This window comes from Pseudophryne corroboree, chromosome 5 (assembly GCF_028390025.1).
Source record: "Pseudophryne corroboree isolate aPseCor3 chromosome 5, aPseCor3.hap2, whole genome shotgun sequence".
In the NCBI taxonomy this organism is placed as follows: Eukaryota; Metazoa; Chordata; class Amphibia; order Anura; family Myobatrachidae; genus Pseudophryne; species Pseudophryne corroboree.
Genome location: NC_086448.1, coordinates 249,969,145 through 249,996,669, shown reverse-complemented (window position 1 = coordinate 249,996,669; position 27,525 = coordinate 249,969,145). Strand labels below are relative to the sequence as shown.

Genomic DNA, 27,525 nt, shown 5'->3' with positions numbered 1-27,525 from the left:
TCTCCTCCTTCACATTCTCCCGCAACTGGGGGTGCGAGGAAAAGGCTCAGAATTCCGAGCCCACCCGCTGGCGGTGATGCAGGGCAGTCTGGAGCGACTGCTGATGCTGACATCTGGTCCGGACTGAAGGACCTGACAACGATTACGGACATGTCGTCTACTGTCACTGCATATGATTCTCTCACCATTGAAAGAATGGTGGAGGATTATATGAGTGACCGCATCCAAGTAGGCACGTCACACAGTCCGTACTTATACTGGCAGGAAAAAGAGGCAATTTGGAGGCCCTTGCACAAACTGGCTTTATTCTACCTAAGTTGCCCTCCCACAAGTGTGTACTCCGAAAGAGTGTTTAGTGCCGCCGCTCACCTTGTCAGCAATCGGCGTACGAGGTTACATCCAGAAAATGTGGAGAAGATGATGTTCATTAAAATGAATTATAATCAATTCCTCCGTGGAGACATTGACCAGCAGCAATTGCCTCCACAAAGTACACAGGGAGCTGAGATGGTGGATTCCAGTGGGGACGAATTGATAATCTGTGAGGAGGGGGATGTACACGGTGATATATCGGAGGATGATGATGAGGTGGACATCTTGCCTCTGTAGAGCCAGTTTGTGCAAGGAGAGATTAATTGCTTCTTTTTTGGTGGGGGTCCAAACCAACCCGTCATTTCAGTCACAGTCGTGTGGCAGACCCTGAAATGATGGGTTGGTTAAAGTGTGCATGTCCTGTTTATACAACATAAGGGTGGGTGGGAGGGCCCAAGGACAATTCCATCTTGCACCTCTTTTTTCTTTAATTTTTCTTTGCGTCATGTGCTGTTTGGGAAGTATTTTTTGGAAGGGCCATCCTGCGTGACACTGCAGTGCCACTCCTAGATGGGCCCGGTGTTTGTGTCGGCCACTAGGGTCGCTTATCTTACTCACACAGCTACCTCATTGCGCCTCTTTTTTTCTTTGCGTCATGTGCTGTTTGGGGAGGGTTTTTTGGAAGGGACATCCTGCGTGACACTGCAGTGCCACTCCTAGATGGGCCCGGTGTTTGTGTCGGCCACTAGGGTCGCTTATCTTACTCACACAGCTACCTCATTGCGCCTCTTTTTTTCTTTGCGTCATGTGCTGTTTGGGGAGGGTTTTTTGGAAGGGACATCCTGCGTGACACTGCAGTGCCACTCCTAGATGGGCCCGGTGTTTGTGTCGGCCACTAGGGTCGCTTATCTTACTCACACAGCTACCTCATTGCGCCTCTTTTTTTCTTTGCGTCATGTGCTGTTTGGGGAGAGTTTTTTGGAAGGGACAGCCTGCGTGACACTGCAGTGCCACTCCTAGATGGGCCCGGTGTTTGTGTCGGCCACTAGGGTCGCTTATCTTACTCACACAGCTACCTCATTGCGCCTCTTTTTTTCTTTGCGTCATGTGCTGTTTGGGGAGGGTTTTTTGGAAGGGCCATCCTGCGTGACACTGCAGTGCCACTCCTAGATGGGCCAGGTGTTTGTGTCGGCCACTAGGGTCGCTTATCTTACTCACACAGCTACCTCATTGCGCCTCTTTTTTTCTTTGCGTCATGTGCTGTTTGGGGAGGGTTTTTTGGAAGGGCCATCCTGCGTGACACTGCAGTGCCACTCCTAGATGGGCCAGGTGTTTGTGTCGGCCACTAGGGTCGCTTAGCTTAGTCATCCAGCGACCTCGGTGCAAATTTTAGGACTAAAAATAATATTGTGAGGTGTGAGGTATTCAGAATAGACTGAAAGTGAGTGGAAATTATGGTTTTTGAGGTTAATAATACTTTGGGATCAAAATGACCCCCAAATTCTATGATTTAAGCTGTTTTTTAGTGTTTTTTGAAAAAAACACCCGAATCCAAAACACACCCGAATCCGACAAAAAAAATTCGGTGAGGTTTTGCCAAAACGCGGTCGAACCCAAAACACGGCCGCGGAACCGAACCCAAAACCAAAACACAAAACCCGAAAAATTTCAAGTGCACATCTCTAATACTTACCCTCTCCGCTGGCTCAGGCTCCTCGTGCAACTTGACGATTCCCGGGCAGTAGACGAGGTGGAGGAGGGAGCCGCAGCAGCGCTGTGTTATTGGTGGAGGCGCTGCTGCTGCTGCCTCCCTGCTTCACTATAGGCTGTTCTCGGAAGACAGCCTATAGTGAATCAGAGGGGCAGCAGCAGCAGCGCCTCCACCAGTAACAAAGCGCTGCTGCGGCTCCCTCCTTCACCTCCGTCCTCCTCCTTCCCCCGTCCGTGCCGCTGCTCTTCTCCTCTGTGGGCGGCTGTGCGCTGCGGGCAGCGGTTGCCCGCAGCGCACAGCGGCATGTAATGAGTCTGACTCATTACATGCTTGGGCCCCTGGACAGAGGCGGGCCCCAGTGCAACGCACTGTTTGCCCTGCCGGTAGTTCCACCTCTGTTCCCCGCACTGTGCGAGAGGCCCCAACTATAGAGTCCTTCAAAAGTAGACTCAAGACTTTCCTGTTTATTCAAACATTCCCATAATGTCCCTTTAGTATCTACATGCTTCTGTATTTTATGAAAAGCTGTTCTGTACTTCATTATTTTCTGTACTATATTATGCTATGTATCTGTTAAGCGCCTTGAGCCCTATTGGAGAAAGAGCGCTATATAAATAAAATTATTATTAATTATTATTATTATTATACACAGGTGCTGCAGTATATACATGTGGGCATTATACATGGGTGCAGCAGTATATACATGTGGGCATTATACACGGGTGCAGCAGTATATACATGTGGGCATTATACACGGGTGCAGCAGTATATACATGTCGACATTATACACGGATGCAGCAGTATATACATGTGGGCATTAGATACAGGTGCAGCAGTATATACATGTGGGCATTATACACAGGTGCAGCAGTATATACATGTGGTCAATATACACAGGTGCGGCAGTATATACATGTGGGCATTATACACGGGTGCAGTAGTATATACATGTGGGCATTATACACGGGTGCAGCAGTATATACATGTTGGCATTATACACAGGTGCAGCAGTATATACATGTGGGCATTAGACACAGGTGCAGTAGTATATACATATGGGCGTTATACACAGGTGCAGCTGTATATACATGTGTGCATTATACACAGGTATAGCAGTATATATATGTGGGCATTATACACAGGTGCAGTAGTATATACATGTGGGCATTATACACAGGTGCAGCTGTATATACATGCGGGCATTATACACAGGTGCAGCAGTATATATATGTGGGCATTATATACAGGTGCAGCTTTATATACATGTGGGCATTATACACGGGTGCAGCAGTGTATACATGTGGGCATTAGACACAGGTGCAGCAGTATATACATGTGGGCATTATACACAGGTGCATCAGTATATACAAGTGGTCATTATACACAGGTGCATCAGTATATACATGTGGGCATTATACACAGGTGCAGCAGTATATACATGTGGGCATTATACACGGGTGCAGCAGTATATACATGTGGGCATTATACACAGGTGCAGCAGTATATACATGTCGACATTATACACGGATGCAGCAGTATATACATGTGGGCATTAGATACAGGTGCAGCAGTATATACATGTGGGCATTATACACAGGTGCAGCAGTATATACATGTGGTCAATATACACAGGTGCGGCAGTATATACATGTGGGCATTATACACGGGTACAGCAGTATATACATGTGGGCATTATACACGGGTGCAGCAGTATATACATGTGGGCATTATACACGGGTGCAGCAGTATATACATGTTGGCATTATACACAGGTGCAGCAGTATATACATGTGGGCATTAGACACAGGTGCAGTAGTATATACATATGGGCGTTATACACAGGTGCAGCTGTATATACATGTGTGCATTATACACAGGTATAGCAGTATATATATGTGGGCATTATACACAGGTGCAGTAGTATATACATGTGGGCATTATACACAGGTGCAGCTGTATATACATGCGGGCATTATACACAGGTGCAGCAGTATATATATGTGGGCATTATATACAGGTGCAGCTTTATATACATGTGGGCATTATACACGGGTGCAGCAGTGTATACATGTGGGCATTAGACACAGGTGCAGCAGTATATACATGTGGGCATTATACACAGGTGCATCAGTATATACAAGTGGTCATTATACACAGGTGCATCAGTATATACATGTGGGCATTATACACAGGTGCAGCAGTATATACATGTGGGCATTATACACGGGTGCAGCAGTATATACATGTGGGCATTATACACAGGTGCAGCAGTATATACATGTCGACATTATACACGGATGCAGCAGTATATACATGTGGGCATTAGATACAGGTGCAGCAGTATATACATGTGGGCATTATACACAGGTGCAGCAGTATATACATGTGGTCAATATACACAGGTGCGGCAGTATATACATGTGGGCATTATACACGGGTACAGCAGTATATACATGTGGGCATTATACACGGGTGCAGCAGTATATACATGTGGGCATTATACACGGGTGCAGCAGTATATACATGTTGGCATTATACACAGGTGCAGCAGTATATACATGTGGGCATTAGACACAGGTGCAGTAGTATATACATATGGGCGTTATACACAGGTGCAGCTGTATATACATGTGTGCATTATACACAGGTATAGCAGTATATACATGTGGGCATTATACACAGGTGCAGTAGTATATACATGTGGGCATTATACACAGGTGCAGCTGTATATACATGTGGGCATTATACACAGGTGCAGCAGTATATATATGTGGGCATTATATACAGGTGCAGCAGTATATACATGTGGGCATTATACACGGGTGCAGCAGTGTATACATGTGGGCATTAGACACAGGTGCAGCAGTATATACATGTGGGCATTATACACAGGTGCAGCAGTATATACAAGTGGTCATTATACACAGGTGCATCAGTATATACATGTGGGCATTATACACAGGTACAGCAGTATTACATGTGGTCATTAAACACAGGTGCAGCAGTATATACATGTGGGCATTATACACAGGTACAGCAGTATATACATGTGGGCATTATACACAGGTACAGCAGTTTATAATTTCTATATTCAAAACTCTGGCTTATACGTATGACAGGAAAGGCTCTGCCTCACCTCACCGCATGTCACTGCTGTGCGTCCCCCCGTCCGGGGATGTCTCTGTGGCAGCTGTCACCGGGCAGAGACTGGGAGGGAGAAAGATTACAGCCCAGCAGCAGCAGCAGGTCAGGAGGCTGCATGTAATGTTGCTGCAGTGACACTTCCCCCAGTGACAGGCAGGGCTAAGCAGCAGCAGCAGAGGGCAGGCTGTAGGGATGGCCATCTGTGCGCTCACCATCAATGGAGAAACTGCGAGTTGCCATCGGTGGTAGCCAACTATACCATGGGAGACAATTGATGGTTTCACCCACTGATGCTCATCCCTGTTCTTTCAGTCATGGGCCCACGGAAAAATCACAGCCTGGGGGTGGAGCTTTGCAGGAGATGGGGCGGAGCTATGCTTTTTGTCTTGGCACCTTGCAAAATAAAAAAGAAACATTTGTTTATGCTAATCCATCAATGGGGGAAACTATCTGGCTCTCTCCCATTAATGGCAAAAGTATTCAGCATCAGCCATAAACCATCGATGATTATGAATCATCGATAGTCGATGGCCATCCCTAGTTATAACCCCTGGCCTCCCAATATTATCAGTGGGTAAGGAGTATTAATTATATGTAATACTATAGTACACTGTAAAAATATATGTATCTCTACCCCTGTCTTTATCTGTCCCTACCATCCCCCTCATCTGCCCCTACCACTCACCTCTGTCCCTAAGCCCTGTCTCCCCAGTCCCTATATGCCTTACCTTGCCCTTGGTGGCTGACCCTTGACAAAGGAGAAATCCGAAACGGGCCGTGAGGACGGCCAGATGCAGCCTAATCTGTTGAAAACAAACGTCCTCCTGGCTTGTCACTAAGGCTCAAACACCAGCCAAGTTGGCTCTGTGGCCCCATTTTTTGTGTCCCTTATTCCTGGGGCCCCCCTGAACCTTGGGACCCTGTACAGGTGTCCCCTTTGTCCCCCCTGTTGCTTGGTCTGGATGTTATTAGAATCACACCAAACCAGTGTTAAATGCAGCTGCCTACTGCATATACTGCGTGGCCAAATCATAAATGACGTAATTAAGACATATCAGGTCCGCCCTGTACCGCAGCTGATGCCAGTATATCATGTAGGTATATCAGTACATCTGGCTGTGTGTATAGGGGCATACCCATTCTAGTGGCAGATTCACACTATGTGATTTTCCTTGATCACCATAGATCCAAAATACACCAATACTGTCTATATGCACGGTGAGATTTTGGCTCTGTGCAATTTTTGCTATGGTCAATTTTCACTATACAGTTCACTAGATTGTACACTTTTTAATCAAAACTGACCTGCCTGCACAGTCTATTTGTACTTGCGATGTCGATTCCGAGGAAGCACGCGTCAGCATCACAAGCTCTATACAGATGATTACTACCGTAGTTTAAATCGCACCATGTGTATGCGGCATATGGCATCGTGTGTATGCGGCATATGGCACCATGTGTATGCGGCATATGGCACTGTGTGTATGCGGCATATCGCACCGTGTGTATGCGGCATATGGCCGACCCACTTACAGCTTGATAGGTCAGCCGCAGCAGCCATTGAATATGACATCACAAGTAGGCATATGTTTTCAAACTGGTTTTCTGGCCAACATAGCATATATGCATACACATTACCAATCAATAGATCAGTCGGCAAATCAGGCCGACACAGCCACAGAGCGATGAACCATATTATAGTGCCCCCTTAATCTTGTCTCTGCCTCATAGCAGTCCCTTTCCTTACAAACACTACGGCCCATATGGACCAGAGTGTGAGACTGACTAAGGGCCCAGATTTCACCCATTTAGCAGAAGATTTAAATCTGCATTTTCTTTACAATGCAAAAACTGGTTGGCGTTGGCACCTTGCCAATCTCACACTCTATTACCTCTGGACCTATAGCTAAGCCTTATAGCAAAAAGAAGAAAGAAGACTGAAGCTGATTGGCTGATTGGTTGATACATTATTTCTCTCCCAGCGGTGCAGGGGGTTACCTGATAGGTTGAGGTGGAGTAAACCTGAAAATCTCCCAGGGAGCGGTTGTAAGACTTTGGGGTATATTTACTAAAAATCGTATTTTCCCGTTTGAGGTCAAAGTTCAATCACGAATGACATCGAAAGTGTAAATATGCAACTTTTTGAATTTAGTACGACTAATTTACTAAGCTGCCGTATTCTGCATTTTCGGTTTTACCGATGTCGATGTCATTCGTTTTTTTAGGCAGTGTTTTACGTGAGTGACTTGTAAAAAACTGCCGACTTTAATACAATGAATCTCGGCCGGATCTGAGAGATCCGTGCTGGGCTTCATTGTGCACCTTGTAAAAAAAAAAAAACATGGTTAAAATTAAAAAAAAAATTGCGTGGGGTCCCCCCTCCTAAGCCAAACCAGCCTCGGGCTCTTTGAGCCGATCCTGGTTGCAAAAATATGGGGGGAAAAATGATAGATGTTCCCCCATATTTAAATAACCAGCACCGGGCTCTGCGCCTGGTCCTGGTTCCAAAAATACGGGGGACAAAAAGCGTAGGGGTCCCCCGTATTTCTGAAACCAGCACCGGGCTCCACTAGCCAGATACATAATGCCACAGCCGGGGGACACTTTTATATAGCTCCCGGCGGCCCTGGCATTACATAACCAACTAGTCACCCCTGGCCGGGGTACCCTGGAGGAGTGGGGACCCCTTCAATCAAGGGGTCCCCCCCTCCAGCCACCCAAGGACCAGGGGTGAAGCCCGAGGCTGTCCCCCCTATCCAAGGGCTGCGGATGGGAGGCTGATAGCCGTTGTGTAAAAAAATGAATATTGTTTTTAGTAGCAGTACTACAAGTCCCACCAAGCCTCCCCCGCAAGCTGGTACTTGGAGAACCACAAGTACCAGCATGCGGAGGAAAACCGGGCCCGCTGGTACCTTTATTACTACTACTAAAAAAATACCCCAATAAAAACATAAGACACACACCTTGAAAGTATAACTTTAATGCATACATACACACCTCCATATACACATACTTACCTTTGTTCACACGAGGGTCGGTCCTCTTCTCCATGTAGAATCCATGGTGTACCTGTGGAAAAAATTATACTCACAAAATCCAGTGTAGAAGGCTCTTCTTGTAATCCATTTGTAATCCAGGTACTTGTCAAAATAAAAAAACGAACACCCGACCTCGCACTGAAAGGGGCCCCATGTTTTCACATGGGACCCCTTTCCCCGAATGCCAGGAACCCCCTCTAACTTAAGTCTAAGAGGGTTCCATCAGCCAATCAGGGAGCGCCACATTGTGGCACCCTCCTGATTGGCTGTGTGCTCCTGTACTGTATGACAGGCGGCACATGGCAGTGTTACAATGTAGCACCTATGCGCTCCATTGTAACCAATGGTGGGAACTTTGTGGTCAGCGGTTGACCGAAAGTAACCTCACCGCTGAGCACAAAGTTCCCACCATTGGTTACAATGGAGCGCATAGTCGCTACATTGTAACACTGCCGTGTGCCACCTGTCATACAGTACAGGAGCACACAGCCAATCAGGAGGGTGCCACAATGTGGCGCTCCCTGATTGGCTGATGGAACCCTCTTAGACTTAAGTCAGAGGGGGTTCCTGGCATTCGGGGAAAGGGGTCCCATGTGAAAACATGGGGCCCCTTTCAGTGCGAGGTCGGGTATCCGTTTTTTTATTTTGACAAGTACCTGGATTACAAATGGATTACAAGAAGAAGAGCCTTCTACACTGGATTTTGTGAGTATAATTTTTTCCACAGGTACACCATGGATTCTACATGGAGAAGAGGACCGACCCTCGTGTGAACATAGGTAAGTATGTGTATATGGAGGTGTGTATGTATGCATTAAAGTTATACTTTCAAGGTGTGTGTCTTATGTTTTTATTGGGGTATTTTTTTAGTAGTAGTACTACAGGTACCAGCGGGCCCGGTTTTCCTCCGCATGCTGGTACTTGTGGTTCTCCAAGTACCAGCTTGCGGGGGAGGCTTGGTGGGACTTGTAGTACTGCTACTAAAAACAATATTCATTTTTCTACACAACGGCTATCAGCCTCCCATCCGCAGCCCTTGGATGGGGGGGACAGCCTCGGGCTTCACCCCTGGTCCTTGGGTGGCTGGAGGGGGGGGACCCCTTGATTGAAGGGGTCCCCACTCCTCCAGGGTACCCCGGCCAGGGGTGACTAGTTGGTTATGTAATGCCAGGGCCGCCGGGAGCTATATAAAAGTGTCCCCCGGCTGTGGCATTATGTATCTGGCTAGTGGAGCCTGGTGCTGGTTTCAGAAATACGGGGGACCCCTACGCTTTTTGTCCCCCGTATTTTTGGAACCAGGACCAGGGGCAGAGCCCTGTGCTGGTTGTTTAAATATGGGGGAACCTCTATCATTTCCCCCCCCATATTTTTGCAACCAGGACCGGCTCAAAGAGCCCGAGGCTGGTTTTGCTTAGGAGGGGGGACCCCACGCAATTTTTTTTCAAAAAATAAACACTTTCCCATCCCCTTCCCACTGATAAACATGCACGGATCTCATGAAGTGGGTGTTTCTGGGCGGAAACTGGCCGTTTTATGGGAGTGTGTGTTTCTGGGCGGAAAGTGGCCGTGGGTGTTTCTGGGCGGTAGTGGGTGTTTCTGGGCGGAAACTGGCCGTTTTATGGGAGTGTGTGAAAAAACGCTACCGTTTCTGGGAAAAACGCGGGAGTGGCTGGAGAAACGGAGGAGTGTCTGGGCGAACGCTGGGTGTGTTTGTGACGTCAAACCAGGAACGACAAACACTGAACTGATCGCACTGGCAGAGTAAGTCTCGAGCTACTCAGAAACTGCACAGAGAAGTCTTTTCGCAATATTGCAAATCTTTCGTTCGCAATTTTGATAAGCTAAGATTCACTCCCAGTAGGCGGCGGCTTAGCGTGTGCAAAGCTGCTAAAAGCAGCTTGCGAGCGAACAACTCAGAATGACCCCCATTGTCGGCAGTGTTTGTGATTTGCACTTTTTAGTAAATTACCGATTTCTACCAAATTGCAGGCGTATTTGACCGATGGTGTATTGATTCGTGATTTTTTCCTAGGACTTCCAAAATATTACGAATGCCCTCATCACTGCCGAGATTTTTGCTTAGTAAATTACCGAAATGACACTTTGAAGAATAAACGGCATCTCGGTCAAAATCGGGACCTTAGTAAATATACCCCCTGGACGGAATTAGCAGATAGGTCCAGGGCTGGAGGTTTGGAGGGACTGTATGTGGGATGTGAGTCCTTTCAGGCTGCAGTCTGCACTACCCTGTACAAACAACAACATCGAGAGTTAGTATGTTTGTAAATCTATAGGGGAGATTTATCAAAGCTTGGAGAGATATAAAATGGAGAAAGATAATGTATCAACCAATCAGCTCCTATCATTTTTCAAACACAGCATGAGGCTGATTGGCTGGTAATTTATCTCTCTCCAAGCTTTGATAAATTTTCCACTTTATCGCCATCCATTCAACTGCCAATGGCAAGGAATTATGTACGCCGTTTTCAACTGGGATAATTTACGCACAAAGGGCCTGATTCAAACACAGGCCGTAACCTGACAGTTGGGAGCTGGTTGGTTGGTACTTTATCTCTCTCCAATGTATCTCTCTCCAGGCTTTGATAAATCTCTCTCTAAGGGGGATGTTTTATAAACATAATTATCTCATAAAAGCTGGAAAATGGGGATTGAATAAGTTTGTTTTAAACAATAGAGATAAGGGCTCTATTCAGGAAAAATCTCAATATTGTCCCATCATTATCAGGCAATATGCTGCAGAACCCTTGTGGCGCCATATAAATAAAAAAAGGATAATAATAATATTATCGACACAGTAAAAAAAAAATTCTTACAGCTATTCAGCCGTAAACTTCAAAGGAACAGTGGTTGCCGCAACACGCTGTTACTGCAAAGTTCTAAAAGGCTTTGTTTTTGGAAATCTAAAAAGAAAACCTTATCTTTTTTGTTCTGTGCAGGCTCAGTTTTACATTTTATATATAAACCACATACATATAAATGTATACAGACTAATATAAAGCCTAAATACACATTTTAATCAAAAGAAGCTTTTGGGAGGCTGGAGCTGGTCTTACAAGATGCTGCAGGGACTGATGGAAAAATTCCCTCTGTCCCTGCATTTTTGATCAGATTTATGGAGTTTCTTTACATAGCGTCATTCTGAAATGACATAAAATAACATGAAATTTTGGGCTGAATAGCGTAGAACATTAAACCACAATAGAGATCAATAGAATGACCCCTACTGTGCGATATTCAGCGAGATGTGAATGAATGGATGAGATAATTGCATTATGTTCTCTGTTAACCCTTTTGCTGCATAGCAAACACTCGTTTCCGCACTTTTATCATGAAAATAAACTTCTTGAACAGAGTGCAAATATTTATTCTCAGTGGCGGCTGCAGCACCGTCCAAAATTCAAATAGAAGATCCGCCCCAACTGCCACCTGAACTGCTGCCACACATCGCTGTCCGGGCTCACTGGCAGTTGGTGTTTCCCCCCTATGTGAATTTTGGATTGTGCTGCAGCCAACATTGAGAAGAGATATTTATCTGTTTGTGTTAAACAAACTTATCTCCATCTCTAGGAAATATAAATACCACATTTTCCAGCATTTATGAGATAATTATGTCAATTAAACATCCCCCCAAATCTTAAGTGTCCTCCGTTGTCCTATAGAAATGTCAGGAGGTTTGGTTTATATGTAAAATAAAATAAAACGTTACAAATTATAACATTTCGGTAACGCGAGTGTATTAGCGGCTCTTCGGCGGGCTCTTGGTCACTATTAGGGAGGTGTTACCCTCGTATTGTAGTTTATTTTTTGAACCAATATCATTTAATGCACAAATCATGGAGAAACATATTAGAGAGCGATGTGATGGAAGCACAGTTACACCCTTTACATGCCATGGCTTGGCCACTGTGACTAGTGAATTGTGATGTCATAATACATCATATAGTACTTACTACTGCTCCCATGCTACAACAGGTCATTGCCTCCCTGATCTGTCGAGCGACAATATCTTACTTGGTAAGTGAGATTTCCTTGGCTTTAGATTTATAGTACAACTATGCAGAAACTAATAGCAGTATAATAATTATCAGAATAAACCTGTATTCAATAATAAATAGCATCAACAAAGTATCTGACATGTGATGCTGCACTGCAGGTGGGGCAGATGTCAGATAAGAGTTTATTAAACATCACCCCAAATCTTAAGTGTCCCACGATGTTCTACAGAAATGTCACAAGGGAGTAAATTTAATAAAAGTCGATTTTGTTTGGTTTTGTTCGATTTTAGATCGATGTTAAATATATTTTAATCGATGTTGGGCTTCCAGGGTTAAAACACACATTTGCTAGCAGATAATATTTTATATAAATTTTAAAATGAAAATAAAAACTGTCACAAAGTATAACATTTCGGTAACGCGGGTGTAATAGCGGCTCTTCAGCGGTCTTTTGGTCACTATTAAGGCGGCTTTACCCTTGTATTATAGTTTATTTTTTGAACCAGTGTCATTTAACGCACAAATCATGGAGAAAGTATTAGAGAGCGATGTCATAGAAACACATTTACATCCTTTACATGCCATGGCCTGACCACTGTGATGTCGTAATTCATCCTGCTTACAACTGCTCTCGGGCTGCCTCTCTGAGCTATCTCTGACCTATCTTGTCAGTGACATTTCCTTGGCTTTATATTTATAGTACATCTATGCAGAAATGAATAACAGTATAATAATTATCAGAATAATACTGTAGCAGGCCTGAGGCTGACATACGATGCTGCACTGCAGGTGGAAGGGAGAAGTAAAATAAGCGTTAGATGTGAGAGAGGCGTGTCCAAACTCAAATCTAAATTACAGTGTAATAAAGCTGTCCAGCATTTGTGGGCTACATGCAAAAGCAGCCAGTATTTATCCTGCAGGCAAAAAAAAATCTAGTGTACTTGCCCACTTACATGGCAGCATAGTCTGTCCACGTGCAGTTACTGGATCTTTGCTTAAAGCTGGGTACTCACTGACAGATTTTTTTTATGTTGGCCATCAATCGACCAATTTTTGGGGACATTGTAGGCACTAATATCTGAGCTACACACTAACAGATTTCTTTTTAAAGTTACCATATCACACCGCATTTGCATATGTCTGCCCGCAAGGAGGATGACATAGTGACAGGAAAACATAGGAAATATGGGCAGATTATTGAGATTACACACATACTGCTCGATATCAGGAGATTGTGGCCAAGATTTTTGGTTTGGGGCAACAGATTGCAAAATCGATCGCTCATGTGTACGTGGGAGAGGTTTTCCAGAATTATCGGCAAAATGCTGAAACGCTCTTTCATACACACTATAAAAAATATTTGCCTGAGAACCTGATTATTGGTAAATCGGCCCAATAATTGTATAGTGTGTACCTAGCTTGTCTGTCACCTCAGAATCAGGCCCATAATAGAAAGTAAGCACATTAGACAATTCCATACAGGTTCTCAAATTACCACCTAGATAATAATCGCACATCGCCTGTCCTTGTTACTGTGTTACATTTCTCCATCAGATTTATTAGTATGTATATATATTATACAGATTACTCATTTTTTTATATTTGCACTCAACAGCTCTAAGAATGTCATCGATCATCGATTTTGTTTTAGGATGCGCGATGCGCGCGGATGAAGGACTCACCAGTAAGTAAAGTAGATAAAGCTGTGAAATGATGTGAATTCTCTTGTTGATTACAATTAATAGTAATACACCTTTGGGGAATTATGCAGTCAGGATACTGAATACAAGGGCAGAACTGTAAATATAATGTTTCATGCGCTTTGTGTTACTAAAGCTGCTCAAATAAAATAATGGAAATTGATAAACAGTAATGAGCGCTTAGAAAAGTTATGTGGCACCTGTAAAAAAGTTTTTTTATTAGCATATGTTTACAGCTCTTTTTAGGAGCTTTGTTGCGGTATGGCACAGTCCATGAGAGATCTAACTATCCCTACCTCACTCCCAGTCCACGGGATTCCTCAGCCTGATGGTAAAAGTCGCTGTCCGTGGCTTAGATGTTCTTCTCCTCCACCGCTGCGTCCAGCGGAGAGGCGGAGTGTGGCGGGGTTTAGCGGGTGACGTCACTCGGCGGCGTCCGATCTCTCCGGCGGCAGAATGTCCTTGTAATACCGCTATCCACCAACGCGTTTCGTGCTGTACCTAGCACTTCTTCAAGGTTGAAGAAGTGCTAGGTACAGCACGAAACGCGTTGGTGGATAGCGGTATTACAAGGACATTCTGCCGCCGGAGAGATCGGACGCCGCCGAGTGACGTCACCCGCTAAACCCCGCCACACTCCGCCTCTCCGCTGGACGCAGCGGTGGAGGAGAAGAACATCTAAGCCACGGACAGCGACTTTTACCATCAAGCTGAGGAATCCCGTGGACTGGGAGTGAGGTAGGGATAGTTAGATCTCTCATGGACTGTGCCATACCGCAACAAAGCTCCTAAAAAGAGCTGTAAACATATGCTAATAAAAAAACTTTTTTACAGGTGCCACATAACTTTACTAAGCGCTCATTACTGTTTATCAACAAGGGCAGAACTACCATAGGCTATGGGGGTGCAGCTCACACCTGAGGTGACCTATCTTCCCTGTTATAGTTCCTGTGCTGTATAGATTATGTATCATTTGGTGGTATATAAGAGATCTTATAAACAGTTGCTATGGGGCCTACACATATCTAGTGACGCCCCTGTCTCATAGTGTATGGTGGTTGCTCCCAAAAGCTCTGCACCTAATCAAATGCCCCGTCTTGGTGCTGATGTGTATTAAACTACGCTTGTATGCACCCGGCAGCTGCAGGTACATGTAACACTAATCACTTCACATAGTCATGTCAATTCCTAATCATGCACTTGGGAGTAATAAGTAATGTGTTCAGCCGTGGAGCCCCACACTGGCCATAAGTTGTGCAGCCATGATCAGTGTAGCAGTGGGAGAGTATCTGCATTGGGAGATCGGTCAGTTACAGCCATGGAGCCCCACACCGGCCATAAGTTGTGCAGCCATGATCAGTGTAGCAGTGGGAGAGTATCTGCATTGGGAGATCAGCCATAAGTTGTGCAGCCATGATCAGTGTAGCAGTGGGAGAGTATCTGCATTGGGAGATGGGTCAGTTACAGCCCTGGAGCCCCACACCAGCCATAAGTTGTGCAGCCATGATCAGTGTAGCAGTAAGAGAGTATCTGCATTGGGAGATCGGCCATAAGTTGTGCAGCCATGATCAGTGTAGCAGTGGGAGAGTATCTGCATTGGGAGATCGGCCATAAGTTGTGCAGCCATGATCAGTGTAGCAGTGGGAGAGTATCTGCATTGGGAGATCGGCCATAAGTTGTACAGCCATGATCAGTGTAGCGGTGGGAGAGTATCTGCATTGGGAGATCGGCCATAAGTTGTACAGCCATGATCAGTGTAGCAGTGGGAGAGTATCTGCATTGGAAGATGGGTCAGTCATAGCCTTGTATAAGGCACTTGCGCTCAGGCATTGTGGGTCTTATACTGATGCCAGCACTTATATTACAGTTACAGAGAACTCCACATAGCTGTTATATGCTAAACACTGTTTCCCACTAAGGGGCAGATTCAATTAGCAGGCTGTAATATTTTGTTTACCGCGCAATGAATTGATGCACATATTGCAGGGAAATGTCACTTAGCTCGTCTGTGGAGCTCACACTTAACTCATAATTCCATGGTACATAGATTTTTTGTATCATTTTTGCCAATTTCTAAAATGTGTTGAAAACCCCTGTAACTCCCACCTGCTAGCCTAAAAACACTGGTCCTTTCAATACAACACCCATATACCTGTCCAGCATCGGTTATCCCATTATTCTTGCAGAATATCTTCCCAAAAATGACAACATGATTGGCCAAATTAAGCTAATTAAAACTTCTAAGTGCCTAATCATTCATGACTGGGAGTGCCCCAGGGGTCCTGAACCAAGACCTGATATTTTTATCTTAAAATAGGGATTTCCCAAACTTTACAAACTTGCTCAGGGGCTATGAAGAGAAGGGCACCTTAAATCCTATGAAGAGTAAACGTGGGTAAATGTGCGCATCTAATTAGTTAGCAAAAAAAATTGTGCCCACCCATTTTAAGTTGAATTCAGCGGCTATTAGAAATATTGTACAAGTCACATTGCCCATCAATGAGCAGCTGCAGAATCCAAGACACTGACTGTTGTTTTACATTTTCTTTACAGCCATTGAAAGAAATATCTTGTCCTTTGTGGATGTGTTAGAGACAATAAGGGTGAGTGAATAAAACATCTATATGTCAGTCTAGGGAATGTGAGGGAGACTGAGCCATATGGCTCTGGCATACAGCAGTTGGGCAGTACGTATGGCGCTGTGGTTAGCATTACTGCCTCACAGCACTGAAGTCGTGGGTCAGTACCCACCATGGCCCTGAGTTTGTATATTCTTCCCGTGCTTGTGTGAGTTTCCTCCGGGTACTCCCGTTTCCTCCCACAATCTGGTAAATTGGCTCCCATCAATATTAACCCTAGTGTGTGCATATACATGTATTTAGGGCAGGCTAGATGGGCCAAGTGGTTCTAATTGTCTATCAAAATTCTCTATGTGGGGCCGAGGTAATCTGCAGCTGGGAATAAAGCTGAGTACACACCTATACAATCGTCGCCCTGTTCTCCTGATATCAGGTGAACAGCCGTTGATTGTATAGGTGTGTACTCTGTATGGATGTAGGAGTGTTAGACAATAAATGGCTTATAGCGCTCCTGCAACAGCTAGGACCAGGAGGTCACATCTTATGTGCTGCACATGCGACCTCCCAAACCCCAAAGAGGAGCTACTACCCCCCAACCGCCGCCTCACAGGAGGTCATAGGGGTCACAGCTGAGTACACACAGAGCTTGCCTGATTGGGAGCGTTTTACTCGATCAGCCAAGGGTCGCGTAGGTGTGTACCCATCTTTAGCGGCCCCTGTGTCTAATATACTAGTGTATATATATAATGACAATAGTGTTTGGATTCCCGTTACATCAGCCACCACTGACACCCCCACCTCTGCTTACCCTAGTTTGCTTATGGCTATCTGCAACCTTTATGGCCATCTTGTTATCTTCTGAACGATATTGAATAAACCTGTAACATTTGTACCCCTTTTCCACTAGCGCAAAAAACACAGGTAAATGCACGGGGGCGCGCATTTACCCATGTTTTGTGCTAGTGGAAAAGGGTCAACCCGGATCAAGTAATCTGGGAATACTACCCGGGTAGCTTACGGGTTGAACACGAGTTCAACTCGGTAAGCTGTGCAGTGTAAACGGAATCCGTGTCGATGCGACATGGCTCCCGTTCATAGTCTATGGAAGGGCAGCGCTGGGAGATCATGTGATCTCCCAGCACTGCACCCTGCCACGTCGCCAGCAGCGGCACCAACCCGGCAATATGCCGGGTTGGTGAGCGCAGTGGGAAAGGGGGCTGAGCACGGGTTGCAGCCGAGTAGCACCCGTGTCAGGCTCCCGGCTGCGACCCGTGCTTAAGAGATGGAAAAGGGGTAGTAGTAACTAGCTTGTATTGGTGATTACTCTCTATAATCCTCCTAAAATGTATTGTATTTTCTTCCCTGTACCACAGAGATCTCGTAACCCCCCAAAACAGAAAAGACAATCAAATAAGTAAGTGACTTTCAAAGCTGCCAATAAAACTATTGTCCACTCACTCATCCTTTCCCATCTCAACTACTGCAACCATCTCCTTACAGGCCTCCCTCACTCATATCTTGCTTCCCTTCAATCCATACTTAACGCTGCAGCAAGACTTGTCTCGCCGATCCACATCTGCCTCCCCTGCCTAACGCTGGCTCTCCTTCACTTACAGAATACTCCTCCATCTCTCACCCTCACATACAAGGCCCCCTCCAACTGCACTGCTCAGCTCCCTATATCTCCAACCTCATCCTCATACATACTCCCTCCCGCCTTTTCTCAGCTATGGTAACCACAGCGTTTTCCCATTCTCTTTCCCTCATAATGTTCATATCTATGGCTGTCTACACTGTTTGCGTTGTGTACATGAATCCCTGTACCTTTGTCACTTACAAGGTTTTTCTTCTCTTTACAGGAACAAGATGAAACACCACCGCCAGGGAGATTAGTGTGGGTGTGACCGCGCTGGTGTGGGTGACAACATCAAATGCTGCCTAATCCAAGTCAGTGGGGGGTTGCAGTTACACTGAGGTCCATGGTGAGGTCAGCTGTGATCACGCGGTAATCCTCTAGGAGAGGCCGGCAGACTGGAGGAAGTGTAGGTACTTACCCTAGGTGTAGCTGTGGGGAGCAACCTAGAAAAACAGGTAACTCCCCACAGCTACACCCAGGGTAAGTACCTACACTTCCTCCAGTCTGCCCCACTTATTCGATCTCCTAGTAACCCAACAGAGGATTACCGCGTGATCACAGCTGACCTCACCATGGACCTCAGACACCAAATTCACCACATACCCCCCACTGACTCGCATGGATAATAACATCTAAGGAAGCAGTTCTACCCACACCAGCACATACAGGTCACACCCATGGGGGGGGATTTACTACCTAACCCCCCCCCCCCCCCCCTTCCAACCCAGAGCATTAAAAAAAATAAAAAAACAACTGCTCTTTAAATTAATGAGTACTGTAAGTCTTTTGTTGAAATGTATTTTGCAACGGCTGACAGCAGCATCAGTCAGAAATTTTAGTCAAATCATCATGCATAGGAGACCACAAATAGTTTGAACTCGATGGACAATTGTCTTTTTTCAACCTCAGATACTATGTTACTATGTTACTATGTTACATTCAGAGAGTACATACAGACTTCAGGTATATAATGTTATCTTGGTGTGCTGTAGCCGGTTATTGGGATGAAAGTGTAAATGACTGGTTAGGCATCAGCTTAGAGCAGGTGTGTGTAAGAGGGGAAGAATTTGTGCGAACATTGGAAATGTGAAATTAGAAGCATTGTAGTGTCTTTCATTACTATTTCTCAATGAGATAACGTATATACAGTGCATCCGGAAAGTATTAACAGCGCTTCACTTTTTCTACATTTTGTTAAGTTACAGCCTTATTCCAAAATGGAATAAATTAATTTTTTCCCTCAAAATTCTACACACAATACCCCATAATGACAACGTGAAAAGTTTTTTTTTTTTGAGATTTTTGCAAATTTATTAAAAATAAAAAAAAAGGATTTTAAATACCTACCGGTGAATCCTTTTCTCGTAGTCTATAAGGGATTTTGGGGATAGATTAATACAACGGGGTATAGACGGGTCCAAAGGAGCCAGTGCTCTTTAAATTTCTTCAACTGGGTGTGCTAGCTCCTCCCCTCTATGCCTCCTCCTACAGGTCAGTTATAGGTAAAACAGTGCCCGAAAGAGAATGACATACTTGAGAGAAGGAACACAACAAGAAGAAGTGTGGTGAGATTTACACACCAGCACACCAACATATAACCTAGCCAGAAACGCACAGCAACAGCTGAACAGGAAACACAGAACAGAGAACCTGCAGAAAGTCACCGCACAGAGGTGGACACCCAATATCCCTTATAGACTACGACAAAAGGATTTACCGGTACGTATTTAAAATCCTATTTTCTCTAGCATCCATAAGGGATATTGGGGACAGATTAGTACGATGGGGATGCCCCAAAGCTTCCAGAATGGGTGGGAATGTGCAAAGACATCTGCAGCACCGCCTGCCCAAACTGGGTATCCTCTTTGGCCAGGGTATCAAACTTGTAGAGCTTCACAAAGGTGTTCTTCCCCGACCAGATAGCAGCTCGGCATAGCTGTAGGGCCGAGAATCACCCAGTCACCCAGGAAGAGCCCACTGATCTGGTAGAGTGGGCCTTCAGAGACTGTGGAACAGGTAAGGCTGCCGACGCATAGGCCTGTAGTCTGTAGGAGTAGTCTTGAACTTCTTGCATGAAGGCCCTGCTTTTTGTCCCTCCTTGTCAATTGATGTAGGCTACTGCCGAGGTATGGAATTAAGTTGACCTCCTGGACCCTGAGCTGAAACACCATTTCCGTCATTTCCATCATGAACACACCCGGAGCTGTAGACAAGATGAAGGGTAACGCCTGAAACTGGTAGTGATCGTTCAGTAGGGTGAATCGCAGATAGGCCTGATGAGGAGGCCAAATTGGGATATGGAGGTAAGCATCCTTGATATCCAGGGACACTAGGAATTCTTGTTGTTCCAGTCCTGCGATCACTGCTCTCAAAGATTCCTTCTTGAATTTGAAAACCTTCAGGTAAGGAATCGATTCAAGGACTTCAGATTCAGAATGGGTCTCACAGACCCGTCTGGTTTTAGTACTACGAACAGACAGGAGCAGTAACCTTGTCCTCATTGTTGTAGGGGTACATTGTTGTAGGGGTACTGGAACAATGACCTGGGACTGGACCAACTTGTTGATGACCAGTAGCAGCGTACCTCACAAATTTTCCAAAGCTGGTACGCTTGATTTGAAAAATCATTGGGGAGGAGCACTGTCGAACTACAGCTTGTAACCCTGAGAGATAAGGTCCCTAACCCAAGCATCTTGGCAGGAACCATCCCAGATGTGTCTGTAGTGACGTAACCGAGCTACCACCATGAGATCCCCTCGGGGTGGGTGGGCACAGTCATGCTGAAGTCTTTACAGAAGCAGAACTGGTGCTCTGATCCTGAGACCCGGCAATGGCTGGTTTCTTAGGCTTACCTCTGGTGCCTCTAGCTGCGTTGGAGGCCCCCCTGGCCCTTGATCAAAATGTAGAGGACCGAAAGGACTGAGTAGATGGTCCCGGGTAGACATGTCTAGCAGGTGGAGCTTCCGAGGGGAGAAATGTGGATTTCCCAGCAGCAGCTTTGGAGATCCATGCGTCCAATTCACCTCCAAAGAGCCATTCACCTGTAAAGCCATTCATCTTTAGATTGTAAGCTCTCACGAGCAGGGCCCTCTTCCCTCATGTGCTTATCCTTTGTCTTACTTTAATAATCTTACACTGTACCACATCCAGCAATCTTCTGCCACCTTATACTTATTCCAGTGTCATCTGCTGATGTAACTATGTTTATTTACCCTGTACTTGTCCTATACTGTCATCAATTGTAAGTTGCTGTTTTCCTGTTTGATTATTTATGTACTCTGTAATTGGGAGCTGCGGAACCCTTGTGGCGCCATATAAATAAAGGATAATAATAATAATAATAAAGGGAAGAGATTCCACATTACGTTTGGAGTCAGCATCAGCAATCCACTGACACAACCATATGGCTCTGCGCATTAATATTGCCAATCTCTTTAAGGTGAGTCACAGAGGACTCTTGCCATGTCCTGAATGTGTTTTAGAAAAGTTACAGTAGTAACTAAGGCCATATCACCCGAAAGACCTTCCTGAATTTGAGAAGCCCAGGAATGAATTGCATGTGTCATCCAGCAACCAGCAATGACTGGTCTTATAGCTACACCTACAGCAGTGTAGATAGATTTTAGAGTGGCCTCAATTTTCCTATCTGCCGAGTTGTTTACCATAAAGGAGCCTGGAGCAGGAAGTACCGCCTTTTTAGAAAGGTGAGAGACTGAGATGTCTACCGCTGGAGATTCCTCCCAGAATTTTCTGCCTTCAGGGGCAAAGGGGAATGTATGCAGAAACCATTTGGACACCTGATATTTTTTATCTGTATTTTCCAGGCTATTTTAAATAAATCATCCAATTCCAAGAAATGTGACTGTCAGTTTGTCTTGTGGGAGGAAAAATTGCTGAGTATTAGCATCCTCCAGGGGGAGCTTTAACACATCCCGAATAGCCAATATGAGGGGTTCAATACATTGGGTAGGGGTGGAATCCTTTATGGGGTCCACATCATCGCCATCATCCTGTATATCATCATCAGTATCTGATAGGAGTGCAGGTAGACACGTTTTTGTGCACCTGTAGCAGACAGGGGGGATGTTTAGCAGTTAGACTTGCCACTGTTTGTTGTAGTTCCTGAGTTTTATTTGCATTTGTGGTGAGCTCAGATGACATATCAGACATCATAGTTTTAATAGCCCCCAAACAGGAGTGCTCTGGACTCTCCCCCACATTGTTATCAGCATTCTGAGATGACTGACTACACTGCTCACATAACATTGAGCCAGATGAACTAGGGGAGAATCTAGCATTACAAACACTGCATAACTTCTGTTTTACCATATTGAATAAGCAAAACAGGTTCAGTACACATACAACACAGCCTGAAATACAATACAAGCCTGCCCTATTGCATGTGAGAGGAGACACAGGAGAGAGAATACCAGCGCACCCAACACTGTACAGCCCCAGTTAGGCTTTCAGCGTTTTATATATGTAAACAACAGTGAGACTGTATTGTGAAAAATCCCTCAGAGGGATGTTACTTGTGCACACTATAGCGGCTCTCCCCCTCTACACCCGGTACCAGTGATCCAGGGACTGTTATGGAGGAGCTCTTGAGGCTGCTGCTGCTGCTATGCAGAGGAAGGCGCCAAAATGCAGCTGAGCCCGCTCTCATGTAGTTCCACCTCCCACCATGGCGCCGGAGCTACTGTTTTATATTTATACTGGCCATTTCACCCTATGTTTGTAGCCACACATAAATGTTTGGTACAATGTATTTTAGCCAGTCTCACGCAGGGCTACAGCGGAACCCATACGCCTCACCCATGCTTCAGCCACACAGTGAACCGGAGGACCCCCCTAGTGGGGTCGCCGGCGAGTACTCACCACCAATGATCACCTTCAGGCAGCGTTAGGGGTGTGCGGCATGCTGCGGCTGTGACAGCCAAGGCGCCATGCCCCGCTGAACAAACAGCCCCTCAGGGGGGGAAGCAGCTGTGCACCTCAAGAGGCCGGTGACCATCCCCCACTTACTCCCACAGTGCAGGTATGCTGTTGCCCAAAAAGCATACCGAAAGAAGGAGAGAAAGAATGTCTCTTTGTTGTGCGCCAACAAAGAGACATTCTTTCTCTCCTTCTTTCTTTATAACATTATTTGTCTCTGGTAGCACCCCCGAGCATCCAGCAGTAAGTGGATGATCCTCTGACGGATATAAGACGGGGTTTCCTTTCAAGTAAATACTAATAACTAGAGATGTGCACCGGAAATTTTTCGGGTTTTGTGTTTTGGTTCTGGATTTGGTTCCGCAGCCGTGTTTTGGATTCGGACGCGTTTTGGCAAAAACTCCCTTAAAATTTTTTGTCAGATTCGGGTGTGTTTTGGATTCGGGTGTTTTTTTTCAAAAACCCCTCAAAAACAGCTTAAATCATAGAATTTGGGGGTAATTTTGATCCTTTAGTATTATTAACCTCAATAACCATAATTTCCACTCATTTCCAGTCTATTCTGAACACCTCACACCTTACAATATTATTTTTAGTCCTAAAATTTGCCCCGAGGTCGCTGGATGACTAAGCTAAGCGACCCAAGTGGGCGGCATAAACACCTGGCCCATCTAGGAGTGGCACTGCAGTGTCAGACAGGATGGCACTTAAAAAAATTGGCCACAAACATCACATGATGCAAAGATAAAAAAATAAAAAAAGAGGGGCAAAATGGAATTGTCCTTGGGCCCTCCCTCCCACCCTAATGTTGTATAAACAGGACATGCACACTTTAACAAACCCATCATTTCAGCGACAGGGTCTGCCACATGACTGTGGCTGAAATGACTGGTTGGTTTGGGCCCCCACCAAAAAAAGAAGCAATCAATCTCTCCTTGCACAAACTGGCTCTACAGAGGCAAGATGTCCACCTCATCATCATCCTCCGATTCCTCACCCCTTTCACTGTGTACATCCCCCTCCTCACAGAGTATTAATTCGTCCCCACTGGAATCCACCATCACAGGTCCCTGTGTACTTTCTGGAGGCAATTGCTGGTAAATGTCTCCACGGAGGAATTGATTATAATTCATTTTGATGAACATCATCTTCTCCACATTCTGTGGAAGTAACCTCGTACGCCGATTACTGACAAGGTGACCGGCTGCACTAAACACTCTTTCGGAGTACACACTGGAGGGGGGGGCAACTTAGGTAAAATAAAGCCAGTTTGTGCAAGGGCCTCCAAATTGCCTCTTTTTCCTGCCAGTATACGTACGGACTGTCTGACGTGCCTACTTGGATGCTGTCACTCATATAATCCTCCACCATTCTTTCAATGGTGACAGAATCATATGCAGTGACAGTAGACGACATATCAGTAATCGTTGGCAGGTCCTTCAGTCCGGACCAGATGTCAGTTTTCGCTCCAGACTGCCCTGCATCACCGCCAGCGGGTGGTTTTGGAAATCTGATCTTTTTCCGGGCATCGAAAATGAAGGAGGAGCTGTTGGCGGGTCACGTTCCGCTTGACTTGACAAGTGTCTCACCAGCAGGTCTTTGAACATCTGCAGACTTGTGTCTGCCGGAAAGAGAGATACAACGTAGGCTTTAAACCTAGGATCGAGCACCAAAATGTAGTGCTCTGATTTCAACAGATTGACCACCCGTGAATCCTGGTTAAGCGAATTAAGGGCTTCATCCACAAGTCCCACATGCCTAGCGGAATCGCTCTGTTTTAGCTCCTCCTTCAATCTCTCCAGCTGCTTCTGCAAAAGCCTGATGAGGCTGGCAGTGTTTGAACTGACTTCACGTGTGGCAAGTTCAAAGGGTTGCAGAACCTTGCACAACGCTGAAATCATTCTCCACTGCGCTTGAGTCAGGTGCATTCCCCCTCCTTTGCCTATATCGTTGGCAGATGTATAGGCTTGAATGGCCTTTTGCTGCTCCTCCATCCTCTGAAGCATATAGAGGGTTGAATTCCACCTCGTTACCACCTCTTGCTTCAGCTGATGGCGGGGCAGGTTCAGGAGTGTTTGCTGGTGCTCCAGTGTTCGGCACGCGGTGGCTGAATTACGAAAGTGGCCCGCAATTCTTCAGGCCACCGACAGCATCTCTTGCACGCCCCTGTCGTTTTTTTTTTTAATTCTGCACCATCAAATTCATTGTATGTGCAAAACATGTGATGTTCTGGAATTTGCCCTGATGTAATTCACACACAATATTGGTGGCGTTGTCCAATGTCACAAATCCCCAGGAGAGTCCAATTGGGGTAAGCCAATCTTCAATGATGTTCCTCAGTTTCCGTAAGAGGTTGTCAGCTGTGATACCAAGCGGTGATACAAAGTGTAGCCTGCCTAGGAACGAGTTGGCGTTTGCGAGATGCTGCTACTGGTGCCGCTGCTGCTGTTGTTGCTGCGGGAGGCAATACATCTACCCAGTGGGTTGTCACAGTCATATAGTCCTGAGTCTGCCCTGCTCCACTTGTCCACATGTCCGTGGTTAAGTGGACATTGGGTACAACTGCATTTTTTAGGACACTGGTGACTCTTTTTCTGACGTCTGTGTACATTCTCGGTATCGCCTGCCTAGAGAAGTGGAACCTAGATGGCATTAGGTACCGGGGACACACCACCTCAAGAAATTCTAAGTCCCTGTGAACTAACGCCGGATACCGGAAGCACGTCTAACACCAACACAGCTGCCAAGGCTTGAGTTATCCGCTTTGCAACAGGATGACTGCTGTGGTATTTCATCTTCCTCGCAAAGGACTGTTGGACAGTCAATTGCTTACTGGAAGTAGTACAAGTGGTCTTCCGACTTCCCCTCTGGGATGATGATCGACTCCCAGCAGCAACAACAGCAGAGCCAGGAGCAGTAGGCGTTACACTCAAGGATCCATCGGAGGAATCCCAGTCAGAAGAGGACTAGTCAGACTTGCCAGTGACATGGCCTGCAGGACTATTGGCTTTCCTGTCTAAGGAGGAAATTGACACTGAGGTAGTTGGTGGTGTGGTTTGCAGGAGCTTGGGTACAAGAGGAAGAAGGGATTTAGTTGTCAGTGGACTGCTTCCGCTGTCACCCAAAGTTTTTTAACTTGTCAATGACTTCTGATGAATGCGCTCCAGGTGACGTATAAGGGAGGATGTTTCTAGGTAGTTAACGTCCTTACCCCTACTTATTACAGCTTGACAAAGGCAACACACGGCTTGACACCAGTTGTCCGCATTTCTGCTGAAATAATTCCACACCGAAGAGGTGATTTTTTGGGTATTTTAACCAGGCATGTCAATGGCCTTATTCATCCCACGGACAACAGGTGTCTCCCCGGGTGCCTGACTTAAACAAACCACCTCTCCATCAGATTCCTCCTTGTCAATTTCCTCCTCAGCACCAGCAACACCCATATCCTCATCCTGGTGTACTTCAACAGTGACATCTTCAATTTGAATATCAGGAACTGGACTGTGGGTGCTCCTTCCAGCACTTGCAGGGGGCATGCAAATGGTGGAAGGAGCCACCTCTTCCCGTCCAGTGTTGGGAAGGTCAGGCATCGCAACCGACACAATTGGACTCTCCTTGGGGATTTGTGATTTAGAAGAACGCACAGTTCTTTGCTGTGCTTTTGCCAGCTTAACTCTTTTCATTTTTCTAGCGGGAGGATGAGTGCTTCCATCCTCATGTGAAGCTGAACCACTAGCCATGAACATAGGCCATGGCCTCAGCCATTCCTTGCCACTCCGTGTTGTAAATGGCATATGAGCAAGTTTACGCTTCTCCTCAGATGCTTTTAATTTAGATATTTTGGTAATTTTACTGAACTTTTGTTTTTTGGATTTTACATGCTCTCTACTATGACATAGGGCATCGGCCTTGGCAGACGATGTTGATGGCTTTGAATCATCTCTGCCATGACTAGTGGCAGCAGCTTCAGCACTAGGTGGAAGTGGATCTTGATCTTTCCCTATTTTACCCTCCACATTTTTGTTCTCCATTTTTTAATGTGTGGAATTATATGCCAGTAATATATCAATAGCAATGGCCTACTGTACTACTATATACTGGTGGTCACCACAATGCTGCACTGTACTACTATATACTGGTCACAACAATGCAGCAGATATTGAGCACTTATCAGGATACTAGAAGTGACACAGAGCAGCAAGAAACAGCAATGGCCTACTGTACTGTACTACTATATACTGGTGGACACCACAATGCTGCACTGTACTACTATATACTGCTCACAACAATGCAGCACATATATGGATACTAGAAGTGACACAGAGCTGCAAGATACAGCAATGGCCTACTGTACTGTACTACTATATACTGGTGGTCACCACAATGCAGCACTGTACTACTATATATTGGGCACAACAATGCAGCAGATATTGAGCACTGATCAGGATACT

General features: G+C 45.6%; 1 long non-coding RNA gene across 2 annotated transcripts in view; it reads left to right on the top strand.

Annotated features, from left to right (window-relative positions):
* LOC134928966 (uncharacterized) overlaps window positions 1–18,541 on the top strand; it is an 81,472-nt gene extending 62,931 nt beyond the window's left edge. The window contains exons 1-5 of one of the 2 annotated variants that reach the window (XR_010178170.1): window positions 12,181–12,240; window positions 13,837–13,905; window positions 16,475–16,524; window positions 17,874–17,914; window positions 18,360–18,541. This is a non-coding gene — a long non-coding RNA (uncharacterized LOC134928966). Of the gene's footprint in view, window positions 1–12,180; window positions 12,241–13,836; window positions 13,906–16,474; window positions 16,525–17,873; window positions 17,915–18,359 lie in introns of those variants that run through there. The other variant, XR_010178169.1, reaches the window with a different exon arrangement.
* Window positions 18,542–27,525: the final 8,984 nt, after the last annotated feature.